The 8,642-nt window shown below is 33.3% G+C and overlaps 1 non-coding gene across 1 annotated transcript; it reads left to right on the plus strand.

Moving 5' to 3' along the window:
* The first annotated feature begins 317 nt into the window (after positions 1-317).
* On the plus strand, positions 318-1,964 carry LOC112156313. The gene is made up of 3 exons (XR_004949678.1): positions 318-1,029; positions 1,122-1,444; positions 1,803-1,964. It is a non-coding gene; the product is annotated as an uncharacterized LOC112156313 (transcript).
* The last annotated feature ends 6,678 nt before the right edge of the window (positions 1,965-8,642 follow it).

Consider the following 8,642-nt stretch of genomic DNA (forward strand, 5'->3'; position numbering starts at 1 on the left):
AGATAGAAAATAATATTTCGGAGCATAAAATTTTGCTGTTTTGAAATTGAGGGTTCAAAGAAAAAGTCAGGAAGAAAATGCAATGGTTTAAAAATTAATAAAGCAACTTCAAAGGTTTAAACATGAAGAAGAAAAATTCAATGGTTTAAAATTCAGAATCTGGTGGAACAGTAAAACGTCCATAAATAAGACTTACATTCTGAAAAGGTTTTAACAAAAGAAAAAAGCTTAAAGTCTTACAATATCAGCCACAGCTTTTTAAATCAAAATCTTAGCCAAACACTGGGTTGTAAATACATCTAATATGTGCCTATCATAAAAAAGATGACCATCTATTTTTCAATAAAAAAATGTTTAAATGGTGAGCAAAGAAAAATTGACAAAAAAAATGTGTATTGTTACAAAAAGTCAAAGCTTTTCAAAATGTCCAATTCGGGACAAGTTGTAGTTCATTTGAATTATCCATATTTTTTCAAACATCATTAAAGTGTACTTTTATTTATTTAAGATATTATAACAAAGAATCTCTTAAGAAATTCATTCATTCATTCATTTTCTTGACTGCTTTGTCCCTTTCGGGGTCGCAGGGGTACCGGAGCCTAACCCGGCCACTGATGGGTGAAGGCACGGTTTACCCTGGACAGGTCACCAGTCTGTCGCAGGGCCTATTAAGAAATTATTTTCTGTTTTTGTTTGTTTCTGCAGATTGAGCCATTATACAAAAAAGACTTTCCTTCATTCAGCTTCCTGGCAGTGACTGGATTCAGGTAACCATGTGTGGTGCTTTTGCTGTTTTTGTTTTGTTTTTTTTCTTTTCTGGGGGCAATGTCTTTAGATAGTCTATCATAAATATACTTATACTGCTTGGTGTTTTATTGATTCACAGAAATGGATCGATATACAACATTATGAACCTCTACTTTGCATCAACATCTCGGCCAAGCCGCTCTCAAATTGCTGACGTTTTGGTCAAGGCGGCACCAAACATTACTCAGTTTGAAGTAGAGATCACATCTGTAATTGTGGATGGTCAGCGCGAGAAATTTAGTGAAATTTCAAAATTCTGTTACAAAATTTAACATCACAGTTTGCTAAATCTGTCTTTTTTTGTCTTTTTACAGGAGCAGATGCTACAACTCCAGCTTCTCTAGCAAATACAACGTTTCTGTCTCGCTTTACCAAAGCTATACCAGCAACAAAACAAAATGCTGCAAATACAACAATGACTATTCTCTCAGGTGCACCAGCAAATACCACAGTTACTCCAAGAACAACCCAAACTACTTCAATGACGTCAACCACTACCAAAACAACTACCACTACTACAGAAATAATAACAACAAAACAATTGAGATTTAGGTCTCCTGGAGAGACATTCACAACTGATTTGCTAAATCCATCATCTGCTGGATTTACCAGACGAGCCTTATTGATCAAAACTACAGTAAGTACAATACTGTCATCTTAAAGCTAGCTAAAGACAAGCCTTGTAACTCCATATAAATATTACATGTCAAAATAACACCCATTTGAAAAAATTCTGTCCCTTTTTATAGCTTAAGAAAATGGAAATGACATCAGTCAGTATTATCTTACATTTATGTCAGATAGCAACATAGTTAACATAAAAACGGATAAATGTTCTTAACTTTTTATGAACTAGCATACTAAAATCTCAAACGTTTTATACATTTTGAGAAACTGTATGTTTTGAACTGTCATATTTTCCGTTATCCTCATCAGTATTTAAAAATTATAACCAAACATACATTGAATTATTTGTTTTTTTAATGTGTCTGCAGCTTGAGCCGTACTACAAACGAGCGTTTGCTTCATTACGCAGTTTCACAGTAATTGCATTCAGGTAATCAATTATAATGATCTGATTCGTCTTATAACCCTTTAACACCAGAGCTCCAGTGTTTATGTTCTTTGATTTGCTGTAGCTTTTCAGCTGTTACCTCGCTCCTCTTTCCTCCTTAAGAATCTGCTGGAATGACATTGATTGTGTTAACGGTTGAAAAGTTACAGTACATTACAGATTTTTTGTTTAGGCGTCACTGGCGACACCTCAGGTGTTGAGGAGTTAATATCTTTGAATAGTCCTTTACTATTTTACTCATACTTTTTACTTAATGTTTACTTATATTTGCAGAAATGGATCAATCATCAACATCATGGACCTTGGTTTTAGATCGACATCAGTGCCCAGTACCTCTGAAATTGCTAATGTTTTGATCAATGCAGCATCAAACATTACAGCTTTTAGTATTGATGTTAATTCTATAGTCGTGGATGGTGAACGTAAGAAAAACAAAATGAAACTTTCTAATTTAATTTAAAAAAAATTACCATCACTAAACAGTTTGATTAATCTATGCTTTGTTTTCTCTTATCTTTCACAGTATTCTCAAATGGAGTAAGCCAGAAAATCAGTCTCATCACTTCATCCTGCCTAGTGCTGTTGTCATGGTTACTTTCAAGCCAGCATTGGCATCTTTGCTGATACTTCAAGAAATATATATGTTTTTGATGTGATTTTTTTTTTAAATTAAATATCAAAAACAAAAAAAGGAAAAACAAAACACATACAAAGAAAAGAAAAAGAAAAAAACAGTTATCAAAGAAAAACACAACAGTTGTACAATTATGGAAACATATCGAAAGACAAAAAAAATTTGCACAGCATAAAATGCAATTGAAGTATGGCCTATCAAGTCCATATATATATATATATATTTATAAATTCTTTTGATCCACTTGCATTAAGTGTAATTAGATGAACAACCACTTGTGGTGAATGTAAAAGTTATCTTCTTTGAGGATTTTACATAGTATAATAAATGTTGTAATTTATGATTATTTTGACAAGATTGAATTTATGGATTTCATCAAAATGCTTCCTATCCTTGAATAAAACATATAGTCAAACTGTTAACTGTTTTAGACTCATTTGGTGGTGCACAATTACATTTACCATTCATACGATTGACCCCCCCCCAAAAAAAGGCTAACAGAAGTGTAGGTTTTGACTTCATGTACACAAAGTTTAGACATGTTTGCATCGTTTTTTTAAACTCAAAATGTGATTTGATTAACAACACTGTTTATTAGATAACATTGAAAAAAAAACCATTAACTTTAAAATGACCACATTTAATAATTAAAATAATGTGAATACACTTTTCTTACTTAAAGATGCTTCTTTTTAAAACACAATCAAAAAATGATTACAAAGTGCACTTCACCTTAAAGTGATATATTAATTTCTTTATAGTGTAATATGTGGTGTTTTGTCCTAAGGAAGAGTGCCCAAACATTTGTTTGAAGTTAGATGTAGTGAAAATTTGAATTAAACTAAACTCAAGCTAAACTCAAAATGTTCAAGAATCGACTTTCCAGTCGGATATTTTTGCACTGTTACAAATAAAATCAGGTCATAAACTTACCTTTTCAAGAAATATATGTCTTGACTTAAGTTTCAAAGAAATACTATAGTGCAGCCCCGTGTACTGATTGGCCAAGACCAGGTCTGCAACCTGCGGCTCCAGAGCCACATGTGGCTCTTTTATCTCTCCATGGAGAATCTCTGGCTGAAGAAAAATAATATAACAGTAAGTTTTTTAATTTTTGTATTTTAGTTTACTAAGGAATTGTAGGTTATTTTTGAGTTTAGCTAGTAATTAAGCAACAAGTTAGCTTTTTTTTAATGCCTAATTTGGCCTCTACTGAGTTTTTTATGCTAATTTGGAGTTTAGCTTCTATTTTAGCAACAGGCTAACATTTTTGATGAATTTAGTTTACTGAGGAATTTTAGGCTATTTTGGAGTTTAGCTAGTAATCAAGCAATGAGCTAGCTTTTTGGCTAATTTGGCATCTACTATTTTTACTCATTTTTATCTACTAAAAAGTAAAAATGAAAAAAAGAATCATATTTTGAGACATGCTAGTTTCTTTTTATATTTTTTGTTATTTATCGTGCCAAAGAATAATACTAATTCATATTTATTATTATTTTTTTAAATGGTAATGAATTATCCAAATTTCTTAAAGGCTAAAGTAAATCTATGTGGCTCCTTCTAGGTTTTGATAAGTAGAAAACTATTCCAATTGGCTCTTTTACTGTTAAAGGTTGCCGACCCCTTTGCCAAGATAATCTGTGTCCTGCAGGTCTTGTGTGCGCAAAATCAGATTCAACCATTCAACCACCATTTCTTTTCTTTTTTTTTTTTTTTACATATCTTGTCCACCAGGTGAGCAAACAGATAAGAGCCTAAGTCCTGAAGGCATCTGGTGTTGAACAGATTTTACTGTTACAGTAGAAGGGCTATGAATCCTCTGACATATGAGGTGTACATTTGTATAAACTCCTTTTAGAAGGAAGAGTCGGAAGATTCAAAAACTCTGAAGCTTGGTGTCTAAGTGACCTTTTAAGTCATGGATATATGCATACCCTGGAATTTTCTACTTTACAACCGGAGACTCCGGCGCCACGTGCGGCTCGTTTATTCCTCCATTGTGGCTTTTTGGCTTTGAAGAGAACTTCAGACTTAGCTAATTAATTGATTTCTGTTTAAATTTTTGACAGAACTGATTAAATGATGGTAAAAGGTTTAATCTACCGTCATTAGTGGTAGATAATCGGAGTGACATAATCTTATTGCATTTACATGTATAGATTTTAAGTTACTTTGGATTCTACACTAAGCTTATCATGTTTTCGTTAGTAAAAGAAGAAAGAAAGAAGAAGCACAAAATCAATAGTAATAGAAAATCTCATGTTTCTTACATTTTTAATCAGAGTAAATCTGCTGCAGCTGGAGGATCTGATTAGACACAGGATGTTTAATTTTGAAAGGAATTTGAAAACGCTATTGTCAAAACAGAAAAAAGTTAAATTTGTTATATATATATATATATATATATAAACTCAATTGTAGAGAACAATTCAAAGCTATATGTTATAAATTAATGGCGTAATTCTAACTTTGAGGTGAAACTTTGTGGCTCTCGGTGAGTTTCAGTCCATAAGAACCTACACCAAATGTCTATTTGGGGCCCTACCATGAGTTTCTTAAGCCTTTCAGAGTGAACTATATCCATATATATGATCATATATTACATTTGGACCATTAAAAAACAAATTATTTATGAAATATTAGTTATATTTCATGATTTTTTTTCCCTACCCGGAAGTAAAACGGCTCGATTCCTGAAGCTCCGCCCGTCGCTGCGTGCTGCTGCTGTCTGCGTCATGACGTCATGCCAGACAAAATCTGTGTCTCTGTAATTATCCCGCGAAAATAATCCAAACTTCTTCAAAGATGGATGCACATATGATATATCTGCTGTAGTAGGTCTGGCCATCACTAAACTCCTTCACAACACAAACACACGCGGCTTCTGCACGTGCGGACCGGGTGTTGTTAAGGTAGCGTCTTAAGGTAGCGCCGCAGAAAAAGTAACAAACACCTATTTGAGATGCAATTTATTGAAGACAGGACACAACTGGAAGATAAACAGTATTCTGCATCTAAAATGAAAGTTTTTTTTCTGATTTTCATAGGTAAGGGGATAAATAGGGTGATGTGTAAGCCGGGGAGCGGAGCTTGAGGCACAGACTCTTCCTTGAGGGAGCTGTTTGAAACGATCTTAGGTCAGCACGTTTCCATCCGCTCGTTTTTGTGAGTATGGGAGGAGCTGCTGCAGACAGTGCAGGATTTTAGAGGATTACTCTTAAATGCATGAACGGATCAAAATCCTGCTTTGGGGTTCTCTATAGTGATTAATGAACAGTAAAGTGCATTTAAAACCTCAAAAAGTAGAATTTTCATGGTAGGGCCCCTTTAAAGGTTGCAGACCTCTGTTCCATAGCTGTGTCTACATGGACACAAGCATTGCTGATATCTGATATAGCCTATATATAGTCTAAGGAAAGAGGTAGTTCATCTTGCTTTCTTAAAGTTTTTTTCTTTTTTGTCAGTTTTACATGTATTCAAGTATAACACTGACTTTACATTTATCAAAACAATTTTAAATGTTTAATATGTGACCACTGATACAGGAATTCAGTGAGGTATGAGTTGTGACAATGTCTTCAAATATTTTTCCTCTGGCAGCAAAAATGCTTTCAAAGTAATTGACAAATGAATGCCTAGGATGATAGTGGTATGGTAAAATAGCTTTAAAAAGTGTTTCCTTGTTTTGTACTGAGGACTTTTAATGAGTTTTCCGGTAAATACAACTTACCGATAGCTAAAGTTAATATGGATTCCTTGTCTTGCAGGCTTGACTTTTGGTCTTGTTTTTAAGTAGTTCTACGTTTTTACATTTTGCTACACTTTTCTTTAAAAAAAAGATATGTTTGAAAACTAGTTTTGTTTTTGTATTGAAATGTATTTAGACACTTTTCTTTTTACAGATAATGTTTTATACACATTTTTAGGGTGCTTACATTAAATAAGAAATACAATGAATTCATAGCAGCCTACATAAACCCTCTTCAGAGTTGACTACAGACTTTATAAGCTAATATAAAAACTGTTTTTTTTTAAACTACAACACAATGGACTGGAATTATTTCGCACTCTTCAGGTAAAGGTAAGAATCCCACCTGACTGGTTTATCCAGACTGAAAAGTTTTCAACTGACAAAAAGTATAAAATAAAAAAAAAAGCAACTGAAATGAAAATTCAGAGCTAAGATGTTCTGAAAAAGAAATACAGAAAAAAAAACATTCATAAAAAGTTTTGATGCCAGGATGTAAATATGCTTATTTAGGTGTAAAGATTGACTTTTAACAGAGGGAAATGTCTACATTAGTAATCAGCCATCTTCAGTCATTCAAGGTACTGCAACGTTTGGAACTATTGAACATCAGGTTAAAAAGTGGAAGGTGTGGGTTTGTTCCTGCAGATGATAGAGCTCTTTTTTTATTTGTGATGCTGCATTAAGAAAATCCGAGAAGTCTTCACACATTGTTACGTCAATCATACAGCCACCACTTCCTTAACCGGAAACACGTGGGAACAGGTGGATGGAAATCTGGCACTGCGTTGGCTGCAAGCCAAGACTACAAAATAGTGTATTGTGGGAAATGGTATCCTGGCAGTTCTTGTATTTCGATGGGATACTGATCAGAAATGAATGGCTCTAAATGAAGGAAATCTGCGCATTTTGTAACTCTTTCTGGAAAATAGTGAATCCCTGATGTAAAAATGAACAAGATATCACATCATCTGTAGTTATATGTGTTATTATGTGGAGTCCATTTTACAGGACTTTGTCTTTTCATGCCGGAGACCCAAAGTGCGACTCTGATCCAACTTTTAATTAAAAGGACAAAATTCTAATTTAGTTTTGTGGTCGCTGTCTTCCTCATCACTGAACATGCAGAAATTAGCTGGTGTAACCTCACAGTTGGATCCTTTCAAGTTAGGGGAGACAGAGTTAAAACAAAATGTGACAAGTATTCATTATTAAGAGTTTTTTTCTATCAGCTTTTTAACAATATTTTGAAAGAGTAGACAGAAGCCAATTGCAGTAATCCAGCCTGTAGATCCAAAAGGCATAAATCCTCATGAATCATGTCTGGGCATGAAAACTTTGAGTCTCACTTTGTAACTGAAATAAACAAAAACTGGCTGAGTTGTTGTTTTGTAAGTACTGATACTCAATGCTGAAAGGGCAAAATTAGTGTCAAATGATCACATGATCTAACTTCAGATGAAAATACAGTAGTAAGTAGCAACATCAGCTCAAAGTACAATCAAAATCTTTTCATTGTAATGTAAGATTGTAGTTCTCATTATGTGAACCTATATGCTTAAAATGATCCTCAAAACTACCTATTCGGTTCAATTTCAAATCTATCGTAAATAAGGAATTCTATAGGAATGATTTAAAATGGGGCATGAAGGAATGTAAATGTGCAGTCAAAATGAAACTAAAATGTTTTGAATCCTTAAACCTTTCAAACTGGAATCTCGAGGATAACTACATTTAAGCTTACACTCTTTACATAATACAAGATATCCTATTGAATATTGTTTATTGTTCTTGACTTTTAAATGTCTTCCTTTTGGCACAACAGTGCATCAGTCTGAATGGAAGACATGTTTTAAACATAGGCTGGACAAACGCTACAGACACAAACTTAAGTAGTCAAGTTTACATGAGACGGAAATGTAGGAGGAGTTTCAGGGTGCATAACCTGTGCTAAAAATGCAGTTAGTTTACTCAGTGGCTGCACAATTAATTACATAGCACCTCTGATGGAGTTTCTGAGAGCTTGCAGGCAATTGACTAATACATAATCAAGTCAACGAACCATCTCTGACAGTGGAATATTTATCTGTTATGTTTTTTTTTTCAATATTTGTACTTCCTGTAGAATATACAATATATTTTAATAATGTTTTGATACACTGGAGTTTTTTATGTTTTTCTCCATCCCCTTTATGGGATTAATAAAGTTGCACTCTGACATTTAAATTAAAAATGAAATAAATTATTTAAGTAAATAACTTATTAGATTAATGTATTAAATTAAAGTGTAACTGTTGTTTTGAAAGCAGTTCAATGAAATTTAATTTTTTTTTTTTTTTTTTACTCTCACCCAACTTTCTCTTTTGGTCAGTTTC

This window comes from Oryzias melastigma, linkage group LG18 (assembly GCF_002922805.2).
Source record: "Oryzias melastigma strain HK-1 linkage group LG18, ASM292280v2, whole genome shotgun sequence".
Taxonomy (NCBI): Eukaryota; Metazoa; Chordata; class Actinopteri; order Beloniformes; family Adrianichthyidae; genus Oryzias; species Oryzias melastigma.